The sequence below is a fragment of the Puma concolor genome, chromosome B1, assembly GCF_028749965.1.
Source record: "Puma concolor isolate L17-30 chromosome B1, mPumCon1.1.hap2, whole genome shotgun sequence".
Taxonomy (NCBI): Eukaryota; Metazoa; Chordata; class Mammalia; order Carnivora; family Felidae; genus Puma; species Puma concolor.
The window spans coordinates 101,168,557-101,181,723 of NC_141670.1; the positions used below are offsets into that span (position 1 = coordinate 101,168,557).

Below are 13,167 nucleotides of genomic sequence, written 5' to 3' on the forward strand. Positions count from 1 at the left end.
GATCTAAAAATCCTACTTACTCTGGAGAGTTATCCTTGAGTTCCTCAAGTACAGCTACTGATTATTTATTTAGAACACTTCCAGCATTTCGTATCTGTCTCTATTAGTTTCGTATCTGTCTCTATTAGTTTCGTATCTGTCTCTATTAGTGCATTCATAATGCACAACCCATGAATGCCAATATTAAACAGACCTCTTGGGGTGCCTAGGTGTCTCAGTCGGTTGAGTGTCCAACTCTTCATTTCAGCTCAGGTCATGATCTCACGGTTTTGAGACTGAGCTCCATGTTGGGCTCTGTGCTGAGTGTGGAAACTGCTTAAGATTCTTCCTCTCTCTCTCTTTCTCTCTCTGCCCTTTCTCCACCCACAAGTGCATGCGTGCACTCTCTAAGAAAATAAAAATTAGAAAACACACACTTCTTGTTACATGACAGGACACAATACATATTTATATGAAGAATGAATGATTGAGTGAATCAAAACCACTGGACTTCAGAATTATTGAGTCCCTATTTAGAATTTATTCCAAATTTTACAAAGCACAATATGTTTAAACAAAATCTAAGTATGTGTTATTACTTGGTTAATGGGTGGAAACATAGCAGTGAATAAGATTAGCACAATCTCTATCTTCATAGAACAAGCAGCTCAACATGGGAAAGAGACAAGTGATAAGACAATAGAAATACATAAATTCATTTATGAAAGATGAAGAGGAGCACTTCAGAAGGGCACTGAATCCAGAATTTGGTAATCAGGAAAGACTTCCTGGAGGAAGCACTGTCTCAGCTGAGATCTGCAAGATTACTAGAATTTGCCAGACAGGAGTGAGGGGAACAGAGGATTGGAGGTATGACTATCCTGACCAAAGATTTCAAAATTATTCAGTATAGCTAGAGGTAATCAGTAGTAGACAGTAATAAAGGGTGGAGATATGAGGTTTTGTAGGAAAGGGACAAACGAACACATAAGGAGAGCAGATTAGAGAGACAGAAGGAATGTAACTATGGAATAAGCACAGCCGTTCTAGTACGTCTACCTCTGGATTATTTCTGCTACTATTTGTAGGATTTCCTGTTACTTGCAAGAAGACAAGAAATTCAAAATTCATAAAAAAAAATAGTATTTAAACATGGAAAAAGTGTTTAATTAGAAGTATGGAATAACTGAGAGGCACCTGGGTGGCTCAGTTGGTTGGGCATTGGCTGTTGATTTCAGCTCAGGTCATGATCCCAGGGTCGTGGGATCAAGCCCTAAGTTGGGCTCCACACTGAGGGTGAAGCCTGCTTGGGATTCATTCTCTCTCTCTCTCTCTCTCCCCCCCAACACCCCATCTGTTCTCTCTTTCTCTCTAAAATAAATAAATTTTAAAAATAGCTTTATCTCCCACTTAAAAAAATATGAAATAACTGAATAAAAACTCCATATATGTCTGTCTTGCCTGAATTTATTTTACTTAGAATTTTCCAGACATAGTGCTCTAAATTGTTAGAATCCAAGGATTTGACAGGACATTAATGATCATTTAACACTACTGTAGCCCTAATCTAGGATATGAGGATATATTTGGAAACAAATGATGTAATTCTTGGGTAAATTAAATATTTTGAAAGAGTAAAAGATTTTTTTGTTTTTGTATTTGTTTTCTATTTTTTTGGTCTTCCTTCACTTATTTCAATTACTTAAAACGTAAAATTTTCTTTGAAGTTATAAACAAAATGCAAATTTCTAGTCATTCGTAGTACTATGTTTAGGTATAAGAGAAACATATATGTTATTAATTGTTGTACTGACTAAAATAAGCCCTCCAATCTCTCAAAGAAAGAGAACACAAAAAACTTTTTCAATATATCCAATAACACAATTTCCTTCTTAACAACAAGAAAAAAAAAACCCCAAATTTTGGAAGTTCCATGAGTGTGTATAATTTCTGTAAACATCTTGAGAAGTAAAATAATTCAAAATATACCATGTCATTCATAGCACTTCAACTGTTTTTACTAAATCTTTCTATATTCCAACCAGATCAGTGAGTGATAATGTAGGGGGAGGGGGAACAAAAGTAATCATCTAACAGTCAATAAGAAAAAAATATATATTGCAAATGTGTGCAGTTTTTAAAAATTCTCATAAATTCCTCAGTTAATAATTGTTTCAGTTACGCAGAAACAAAGAAATGGTGTCACAGGTGAAACAACTTTCCATTATTTTTTAAAAACCAGACAACGATCTATTGAAATTATAGTCTATCTTATGTTGAAATGAGCTATTTGTAGTTTGTATTCAACATGTAAGTTTTGATTGAGTGCACTTTAAATTCGCTTTGAATTTCGAAGCTCTCAAGTTCCCCCAGGCTATTGTGTCTCCTTATAACAGCTTTTATTTAGGCAAAAAAGTAACTTTCTAAAAAAAAATCAGTAATTGACAGTAGAAATGAACGTCATTTTCTTTCTCATTTGGTTGGGAGAGATCATTAAGAAGATGTGACCACCAGTTGACCCCATGAGCTGGAGCCAGGCAATCAAAGTTCTTCACCAACCCCCTCCCCCTATCTTGGAATGTGCATTCTCCTTGCCTCCCCTACTCCCAAAAGTTGTCCCAAGGTCATAGCCTTGAGACGGTAATATGGTATGAGACCATCTAGACGGTATATGTGACTAAACACCATTAAGGCCTCTGTATAAACTTTTAAGATTCTGGCAGGCGAATCTGCCACCTACCAATCTGGAATGGCCTGCCTCTTTCTTTGGTTTCTCCCTGCCCTCCACATACAGGGTCTGATTTTATTTATTTTTTTTTTAACTTTTTTTTAATGTTTATTTATTTTTGAGACAGAGAGAGACAGAGCATGAACGGGGGAGGGGCAGAGAGAGAGGGAGACACAGAATCGGAAGCAGGCTCCAGGCTCTGAGCCATCAGCCCAGAGCCTGAGGCGGGGCTCGAACTCACGGACTGCGAGATCGTGACCTGAGCCAAAGTCGAACGCTCAACCGACTGAGCCACCCAGGCGCCCCTATAGGGTCTGATTTTAGATTATACCCGGGAAGCTCCTGAGGTTTCAAACTCACACATTTTACTCAAAATATAAAAATAATGATTAGTTGTTTGAGTTAAAGATTACTAAAAACAAATTAGACTATGAAGAGAAACTCCAACAGGATAATTTTGAATATACTTTTGACATTTCTTCATTTAATTTGCTGTCTGGTGTAAATACCAATATAGCATTTGGCCCTTTATGTTCTTATTAAAGAAGTGAGAAATCAGTTGAATTATTCAATCACTCCTGCATTTATTTAATTTGTTAATTTAATTCACTCAACAATCACACTGAGTACACCCTATGTGCAAGCACAACACAAAGCACTGAGGAAACAAAATAGTCATCTGGCTTCTGCTGTCAATAAAAGAAAGATAAATAGTGAAAACAGAATGTCACATGGTAAATGTCAGTGTTATTTGTGTAGGAGAATGAGGCAAACAGAGAGCAATTTTAGAACTTCTCTTCAAATTAATCTTAAATAACAAAGCATGCTTAATTACATGTACTTTATATATTTTTGCTAGCTGACACACTGAAGAAAATTTTCCAGTGCCCCTCTTAAGACATCATAAACCCCACCATCTCCTTGGTTTGAAATCACTCTACTCCACAGATAAGAACATCTCCACAGATAATAACACAGGAAAAAGGCTGATCGGGAGAGCACAGGGTGTGGGACGTTGGTTTTTATTAGTTTGTAATGTGATATGTATAATGGTGGCTGAACCAAGGAGTTCTGCCTAACCCTCTCCGCAGCTGCTGATGGGGGTAGAAACTGGTGGAAAGGGGAACAGAGCCAAAAACAATTTCCACAGTTTTAGTCCTACGGTTTGGTGCAGCTCCTTATTACCCAGTGCCCACAAAACAACAACAAAAACCAAAACACAACTAGTAGTGTCATACTATCATACTGCTCTTTATGCCATACATTTTTTTTCATTTAAAATATGATGGCAATGGGGCGTCTGGGTGGCTCAGTCGGTTAAGCGGCCGACTTCGGCTCAGGTCATGATCTCGTGGTCCGTGAGTTTGAGCCCTGCGTCGGGCTCTGTGCTGACAGCTCAGAGCCTGGAGCCTGTTTCAGATTCTGTGTCTCCCTCTCTCTCTGACCCTCCCCTGTTCATGCTCTGTCCCTCTCTGTCTCAAAAATAAATAAACGTTAAAAAACATTAAAAAAAAATATGATGACAGTGTTTACATGTAAATTCCTTACATATTTTGAACTCTCATTTATACATGTTAAAGGCTTTTATTTAAATGCTAAAATGCACTGTGTTTTATCATTAAACATCAAAGTCCTGCATATTATATTCTAGTAACTAAGCCTAATTTATCGAGAAAGATCAAAAATAGTTCAGTCTAGAACCCACTTTACCAGAAAAAAAATTATTCAGACAGGGAAAACACAAATGCCCAAGAATTCTAGGACCTAGAGGAAGGGCACCTAAAGTCGTTTTGGAGCTTCGGGGAGAGCTTTTTTTATGAAGAGTACTGCCTGAAATAAATCCTGTAAGACCTGTAGTGATCAGCTAGGCATTGTGGTGACAGGGTGACCACGGCGGAAGTGTGACGGATGAGAGGAGGGCATGGCGGGCAGATTGACAGAATGAGAAAAGGCACATAACGTGAGGAAAACCATAGAGAGTGGGCAGCTTTGGCTTCCGGTAGATGTAAGAGCAGCCCACGTGAAGCTGGAAAGGGAGTCTGGGAGCTATGACAGAGATGAAACTGTATCCTACAGCGGCAATGCAAAGCCACTGGCAGGCTTTTGTTTTGGAGAGCTCTTTCTAGCAGCTGGGAGGCAGATGGATCCATGGGTCGGGTCAGCTGGCAGAGAGCCCAGTTAGGTGGCTGGGGACCCTGACCATTTGAGGAATGATGAGAAACTCTTTGAGGATAGTGCTAATCTGAAAAAGAGGGCTCAAAGTTAAAAAATATTTAGAAATCAGATGGGCAGGGTTTAGAATGGGTGATTGTATATGAGGTGGGGACACAGTGAGGAAAGCTACAAGGAAAATGCCGGGATCTTCAGCTTGAGAAACTAGGTGAGTGATGATCCTTCCTGTAAAAGAATATAGACTGTAGGCAGAGCGAGTTTTAGAGAGAACAATGCGCACTTAGGAACTTGAACTCAACTTCTCACAACGTTCTGGAGGTAATGAATTCCATCTAAGAGAAATCTATTTTCTAGAGGTGAAGAACTATGCATAAACTCTCTCTCTGAATATTGAAAGGTGATGTTTATTTTTGCGGAGACTTCAATCCAGCATCATCACTTCACATAGGTGTTCAAACATAAGAATAGAAGTCTAAAAAATTATGGGGGAGGATATTTAATACTGAATGCAAAAGTAGCCAAGGAAGTATTTTGTATAATAATCAATTTCCCAAACGTCTGATCTGTGTAAGATGCTTTGCATATACAGGGTGAGTGCATTTTTCTCACCAATAATAACAAACCTTACATAGTTTTTGCTATGGGCTGAATTCTAAGTACTTCCTCATTTCATCCTCACACAAGAGTGCTGTAGGCACCGTTATTACTCATTTTCAGAAGAGGAAACTGAGGCTGGGAGTCACACACTAGAAGCAACAGGACTGGGATTCAGTCCTCAATACTCTGGCTTTCCAGTTTGTGTTCTTTAACCCCACACTAGGCTGCCTTTCTCACGATACAGAATGCTCTTAATTTGGTGGTTCACCTTATTCTGACATCATCATAAAATTGACTTCATCTGCAGTTGCAAAAATAATGTAGTAATATTGGGTTATTTTATATTTGAAACACTGTAGGGCTTGGGATGCTGACGGCCCAGGAGCTTCAGTCAGGGAGTCAGTCTGAGGTCCCAGCCTTCCCTCTCATCCAGAATTAACCTTTTGTGGCCACAGACATGTAGTCCCACCTCACCATGAGGTTTCCTAGCTACAAAAACTGCTTATAATTCCTGTCTGTTCCTGGGCCAGGAGACTTTTCATTTGTTTTGGATATTTTTATTCATGTATTTAATTATTAGTATTTAAACAAATATCTAGCAATCCAATAGTTTGAAACTAAAAAGAATTAGTATGCATGGGCTTATTCTGCCTTTGAAAAAGAGTATCTAGGGGCGCCTGGGTGGCGCAGTCGGTTGAGCGTCCGACTTCAGCCAGGTCACGATCTCACGGTCCGTGAGTTCGAGCCCCGCGTCAGGCTCTGGGCTGATGGCTCGGAGCCTGGAGCCTGTTTCCGATTCTGTGTCTCCCTCTCTCTCTGCCCCTCCCCCGTTCATGCTCTGTCTCTCTTTGTCCCAAAAATAAATAAATGTTGAAAAAAAAAAATTAAAAAAAAAAAAAAAAAAAAAAGAGTATCTAACATCTTTCCAACCAAAGTAATACATTGTGGCACATTAAAATAGCTCCTAAATTAAACATATTTAAATGATGTTAATTTTAATATACATAACCTTCATATTTTAGAGATTAGCAAACACTATGCTTAATAAACTCATCACAGTGGATCAAGAAACACATTTGACACAAAAATCATTAAAAAAATCACAGAACTTAAAGAAACTAAGAAAACGTTCTAGTCATTGGGAATCTAGAGATGTATAAAAGATCTAACTGTATTTGTTTTTTTTTAATATTTACTTATTTATTTTGAAAGAGAGCTGAGAGAGAGGGAGAGTGTGTGTACAAGAGAAGAGGGGCAGACAGAGAGGAAAACACTGAATCTGAAGCTGGCCCTAGGCTCTGAGCTGTCAGCACAGAGCCCGATGCACGGCTTGAACTCACAAACTGAAATCATGACCTGAGCCGAAGTTGGATGCTTAACCAACTGAGTCACCCAGGTGCCCCAATATCTAATTGTATTTGAAGGGCAGTACAGGAATGGTCTTTATAGGTGTCCACAAAGAAGAAAGCAAGGGAGGGTTTCTAAATATGTTTCTTTGTATACATTTTTGTTCTTTATAATACAAGTTGATGTACCACTATCATATGTATTTGGAGACCTTAAAAATAACATAAACTAATACTTGTTGAGTACTCACTGTATGACTAGTACTTTTTCTAAGTACTTCATATGTTTTAACTTTCTTAATACTCAAAAATGCATACAAAAATATCATTCCCATTTTACAGATGACAAAATAGACAACTAAGTAGTTTATATAAGATCACAGAACTGGTAAGTAAGGGAATATTTTCAAAATATTTAACTGATACCTTCTTTCTTACAATGTACTTTCATTAATTTAAGAACACAAAGCTATTTTCCCAATAAAGTGCACCTTAAACGGTGGACAGCATAACTTATTTGAATAAAGACCAGGACATGCCCCAAGTGTGCCAGGGTCTCTTGTTACTGGAAAAGTTAATTTGCTGGAGAAGTTTCATGAGAAAGTTTTCTGCTGGGAATACAGTGATTGAATTTTCTGCAGTAAGGAATAGGAACACATGGCCTGGGTTTAAGATAAGACATCGAAACAGAAACTGCTCTCTTATTTTAAGATGTATATTCATCATAAACCTAAAGTGACAGAATTATGAGACTCTGCACACAGCTTACAATCTAGGGTGTTTCATCACATTTGTATTTTGGTGAAATAAAAATCCTATTTGTTCCTTTATTTTTCCCATAAATTGTCCAATGGTGTTTAAATTATTTATTGTAGTCAAGTAAAGGTAGTGATGATGGATTTATTTCTGTCCCTGCACAGTACAGAGACAGATTCAATATTGTGGTACAGGACAGTGTAGTATTAAACAGAAAAGCAAAATGTCTTTTGTCTCCTAATTTAAATTAAGTAACTCATGATATTCATTGCTTTTATTGATATCCATAAAATGGATATTTGTGCTTAATTATATATGAAAGAAGACATGTGACAGCCATTTTGGAAAAGAGCTCAACTGTTTCGTAAAAAGCTAAGCAGATACTATGTTTGCCCACGCCAAGAGAAAAGGGAATGTGTGTCTGTACAAAATTGGTGCACGAATGATCATAGAAACTTTATTTCTAATAACTCTAAACTGTGGGGGGGAAAAAACCCAAAGCCCAAATGTCCATCAACAGATGAACGGATAAACACATTCATCTGTTGGATAAACAGATGAATGGATAAACACATTCCACACATTGTGGAATATCCAAACCTGGGAATATTACTTAGCAATAAAAATAAATGAATATAACACATGCAACAATGTGGATGAATCTCAAAATAATTATTCTAAGTGAAAGAAGCCAGACTACCAACCCCCCAAAAAAGTGTTCATGGTGTATAAATCCATACTGAAAATATAAACTGACCTATAATGATGGAACACAGATTAGTGGTGACCTGGGTGGGGAGGGGGAGAACAAGGAGAGGAGAGAGGAAGGGATGACAAAAAAACACAAAAAAAAAACTTTCAAGGGAGATGAATATGTTCACAATCTTTGTGGTGGTGATTTTGTGTGTATGTGTGTGTATGTGAAAATCTATCGAGGTATATAATTTAAAAAAAAGGTGGGGCACCTGGGTGGCTCAGTCAGTTAAGCATCCGACTTTGGCTCAGGTCATGATCTCACGGTTCATGAGTTCGAGCCCAGCATTGGGCTCTGTGCAGCTCAGAGCCTGGAGCCTGCTTCAGATTCTGTGTGTGTGTCTCTCTCTGCCCCACCCCCACTTGTACTCGGTCTCTCAAAAATGAATAAACATTAAAAAAAATTTTAAATAAAAATAAATATACATATAGTCTATTTAAGTCAATTACACTTCAATAAAACTTTTAATTTTTTTAAAAAAATAAATTCAAAAAGAATGACTGTTAAGTCAGTAATTTAAAATCCTTTTTAATAGGCTTAAGCATGTATCAACAGTATGGAAAGCTGTTCACTTGCTATCTTAGAACAGTTACTAGAGTATAGCTGTATTGCATTTACATTTTTCCCAGAGTGTACTTAACACATTGTAATTGCTTAATGAAAGCAATCTAAATAATGTGTCCCAATGGGTTTTTTTATTTGTCATATGACCAACTAATACACTGTACAGTGTGTTTCTATTATACTTTTCATGTAGTAAACTGTTTAAAGTGGACCCTGGATGCCCACTTATAAGAAAAGAACCTGCATTTTAATAAATCCATTCCATAGCTGACTTTCTTTGCTATTAGGTTCTCAAATTATTGACAATTCTTTTCGGGGTGGTCAGTGTAAATTACTGTTAACTTCCAGAAATAGGTAGATTATATTTCAATTTTTTTATGTACTTGTACAGAAAGAACAATGGACTACCCTGTTCTCAAATTGCTCTATTTCCCAATTGTGGTAGCCAAAGGATTGTACAATATACCAGCCTGCTGACCCTCCCTAACAATGCTGTGGTTCAACAGCTCGAAAACACTTATCCCAAGAATGCAGGAGACTGACCTTAAATCTTAGAAACCATGGGCTCCATCTAGTGGCATCTCCCCCAGATGGTATTATGGTTTTAAAGCTAGCATTTAGCTTTCTGTTCATGGCATTATTTTTTTAAATTTAAATAGTTTGAATAAAATTATACAATAATAACTATGTTCTGTTTAAAGTAGTATTATTCAACAGTTACTGTTTCCATCATTTTTCCAATTATTTGACCTTAATGCTATAGTGTTTAATATCATATTTTTATTTGATTTATGCTAAATGGAAAGAAAGTGGGATCATTTTTTTTAATGGCAAGAAGTGGAGAGGTGTATGTGATAGCATTTTCTAAAAAGGGAGTCCATTAACCACTGTGTATAATTTCTAATATGTCAAAGGAAATGAATCTAAGGATTCTATAATATATATAAATTATACAAAGCAATGATCATGGTTATAAGCTTTGTACAGTTTTTTTATTTGCAAATGGTTGCTCTTTGAGACACCTAATTTCAGCAGAATATCTTATGTTTTATTTGAAAAGCTGTAATTACACTGGGTCATACTTAGATTAAAAAAAGCACTTCTTAAATGTCAATTAGGATTTCTGAAATGATCATATATTTTGCTCACCAGATAAAAGATACTTAGGGATTCAGGTTGAGTAGATTATGAAAATGCACATTCCATTTCCACTAGGTCAGACCAGTGGGAAAATGTGGGTTACCCGATATGTCAGGGAAGGCTTCTAAATACTACAAAACTTCTGAGAACCATATCTTGAGCCAGAAGCCAGAAACTCATGCTCAGTTCCTTTTATCTGTACTTGAAATTGCTTCACTTCCCTATCCGATATCCCCTCCACTCACTCACCAACCCACATGCATGCATAGGGACATGCACACACACATATACACATACACACTGTTTTCCTAGGTTTTGTGATTACAAGTAGAATATACTCCGCCTTTTAACTCATACCAGAGATGGATTGATGGAAAGAACATTCTAGGGAACCAAGGGTGGAGGCTAGTGATAGGTGGAGGATGTTACACCTTGTGAGAGCATTCCTTATCCATTTCCGGAACTGGGTTGAGGTCCTCACCCGACAAAGGCTTCCAGGTGGCAGGAGTTATCAGGCTGTTGCCATTGAGGCTCTGGGAAGGCAGAGGATGCAGGCAGTCTACTCTCCCAGAGCCCTTGTGGGTTTGAGCCTGCTTGGAATTCTCTCTCTCGCTCTTTCCCTGCCCCACCCCTCCCCTGTTCATGCTCTCTCTTTCAAAAATAAACAAATAAACTCAAAAAAATAGATAAATAAGCAAGCAAAGAAAGAAAGAAACAAACAAAAACATCTAAGGTTTCAAACTGGTCCACCACAAATCTTTTGAATATATTCATGATCGCGAAAGGGGAGAACAGTACCTACTTCTCTTCCTCTTTTGTTCAGGATTACAACCAGTAAATCAAACATAAACAATTCATATATAAACTAAAACCAGAGTTCACAATATAGAACATTTATATGATGAAGATGTTAGGAGTCATATATAAAGTGTAATCATATGCACATGTTTGGTGGGACACACAGGAGCCATGTGGTTCTTATGGTTAGTGGAGATTTCAAATGAGAGTCTAGAAGCACATGGCTTAGAATATGGTTGCCGTAGAGACAAACAAGCAACTTACAGAATCACAAACCTAGAGGATTAATTTTAATAACTTCCATCAACAAGCAATATAGCATCGTAGTTGATAGTGTAGGCTGTGGTGCCAGGTTGCCGGGATGCAAATCCTCTTTCCATAACAGATGATGTGTATGTCTCTGGGAAAGCTAATTAATTTCCCTCTACCTTAATGTTATTATACATAACTCTACAAAACAAATACAGTAATAGTACAAACATGGTTGGTTAGCATGTGACTTAAGCGAATCTGCATATATAATATATACATAGATGTACACACATACATGTACAAAACAGCATCCTGCACAACTGAGTGCACAACTGAGCCCGCACAGTTATTAAGTCACCAGCTCTGCAGAAGGCATTTGTTGTCTGAAAGAGATGTCTTATCAGAGACTGTGTTCGTCTGATTCCTTTTAAAGGAAGACTGCTTCTTTGTCCCCTTCCCCATCTTCTTGGCTCAATTACTCTGTTAATTTTTCCCTTCCATGTAGACTGTTGAGTTCAGGGAACAAAATGATTGAAGCCATTTTGGTTGTGAGATACCTCACATGATGAAAGATTATTGTAAAAATACATGTAGAAGTGAGAAACACAAACCTCATCCCTTCACCAAGAGGAATTTTAGCAGCCTGCCGTTGACAGGATTCTAATAACTTTCAGTCTCTGCTTCTATTTAAGTGTCTTCTCTACCTCTTTCTGCTAACAGCTGGTTAATTTCTTCCAGTTTTCTCATTCTGATTCAGGAAGGTATTATTTCGCTCATTAGAATTACTTCTGGGACAAGTTTGGCAATCCTGCCTTCCTCCGGCCAGTCTCTAGATTGACTCTGTTTGGTCAGAGGGCACCTGCCAGGGCAGGGGTTCTCAAACTTTACTGTGCATCAGGGTCACCTGGGGGGCTTATAAAAACACAGATTACCGGGCCCCATCCACACAGTTTCCGGTCAGTAGACCTCGGCCAGGGATGGCGGAACTGAGTATTTGTGTTTATAAAAGGTCCCCAGGTGATGCTGATACTGTTGTTCCAGGGACTTATTTCTAAAAATCTGCCCCAAAGTGGGGTGTCTAGGTGGCTCAGTTGCTTAAGCATCTGATTTTTTATTTTGGCTCAGGTCATGATCTCACCATTCCTGAGATCTTTGTGAGATCCAGCCCTAAGCCCTCCGTTGGGCTCTGTGCTGACAGTGTGGAGCCTGCTTGGGATTCTCTCTCTCTCTCTCTCTCTCTCTCTCTGCCCCTCCCCCACTCATTCTCTCTCTCTCTCTTTCTCTCTCAAAATAAATAAGTAAACAATAAAAAAATTGCCCCAAAGCAAATAGTGCTCATCTTTTACTAAAGAAATAATTTAGGTTGTGTCCCTCTTCAGTGGATATAAAACAAGCAGTTTTTTTTTTTTCTTTTTTTGGACATAGAAGTCAGAATAACAAAGCATCAAGCAAATTATACCTCAATAAAGCTGATTCAAAATTAAATGTTAGAATAAAGCCAATAATTCCTTTCCAGGCCTAGGCTTCCACTGAGAGTTGCTCTTTTTTTTTTTTTTTTTAATGTTTTTATTTATTTTTGAGACAGGGAGAGACAGAGCATGAATAGGGGAGGGTCAGAGAGAGCGAGACACAGAATCTGAAACAGACTCCAGGCTCTGAGCTGTCAGCACAGAGCCCGACGCAGGGCTCGAACTCACGAACCGTGAGATCATGACCTGAGCCGAAGTCAGCCGCTTAACCGACTGAGCCACCCAGGCGCCCCTGAGAGTTGCTCTTAATCAGAATCATGATCTCTTTCAATGCATTCCTTGAACCAAGGTTACAACCTACAATTTTCTAATCTTTTGCTGGAAAAGGGCTCCATGTTTTCTATACTCCATAGTAGTCTTTACCATTAGCTCTCTTAGGCATACCTAGAAACCTCTCCTTCAGTATTCCAGAATCCTGTGTATTCATCCTAAAAACACAGACAGAAAAGTAATACCTGACTGGTCATTTCTCAGGAAACATTAGAGAAAAAGACACAAAACAATTTTAAATAGAATTAGTGGCATGTGGAGTTTACTATACCACAAATTTGA

The 13,167-nt window shown here is 38.0% G+C and overlaps 1 long non-coding RNA gene across 1 annotated transcript in view; it reads left to right on the forward strand.

Annotated features, from left to right (window-relative positions):
• Positions 1 to 13,167, forward strand: part of LOC147581775 (uncharacterized) — a 150,668-nt gene that overhangs the window by 38,813 nt on the left and 98,688 nt on the right. The window lies entirely within an intron of this gene.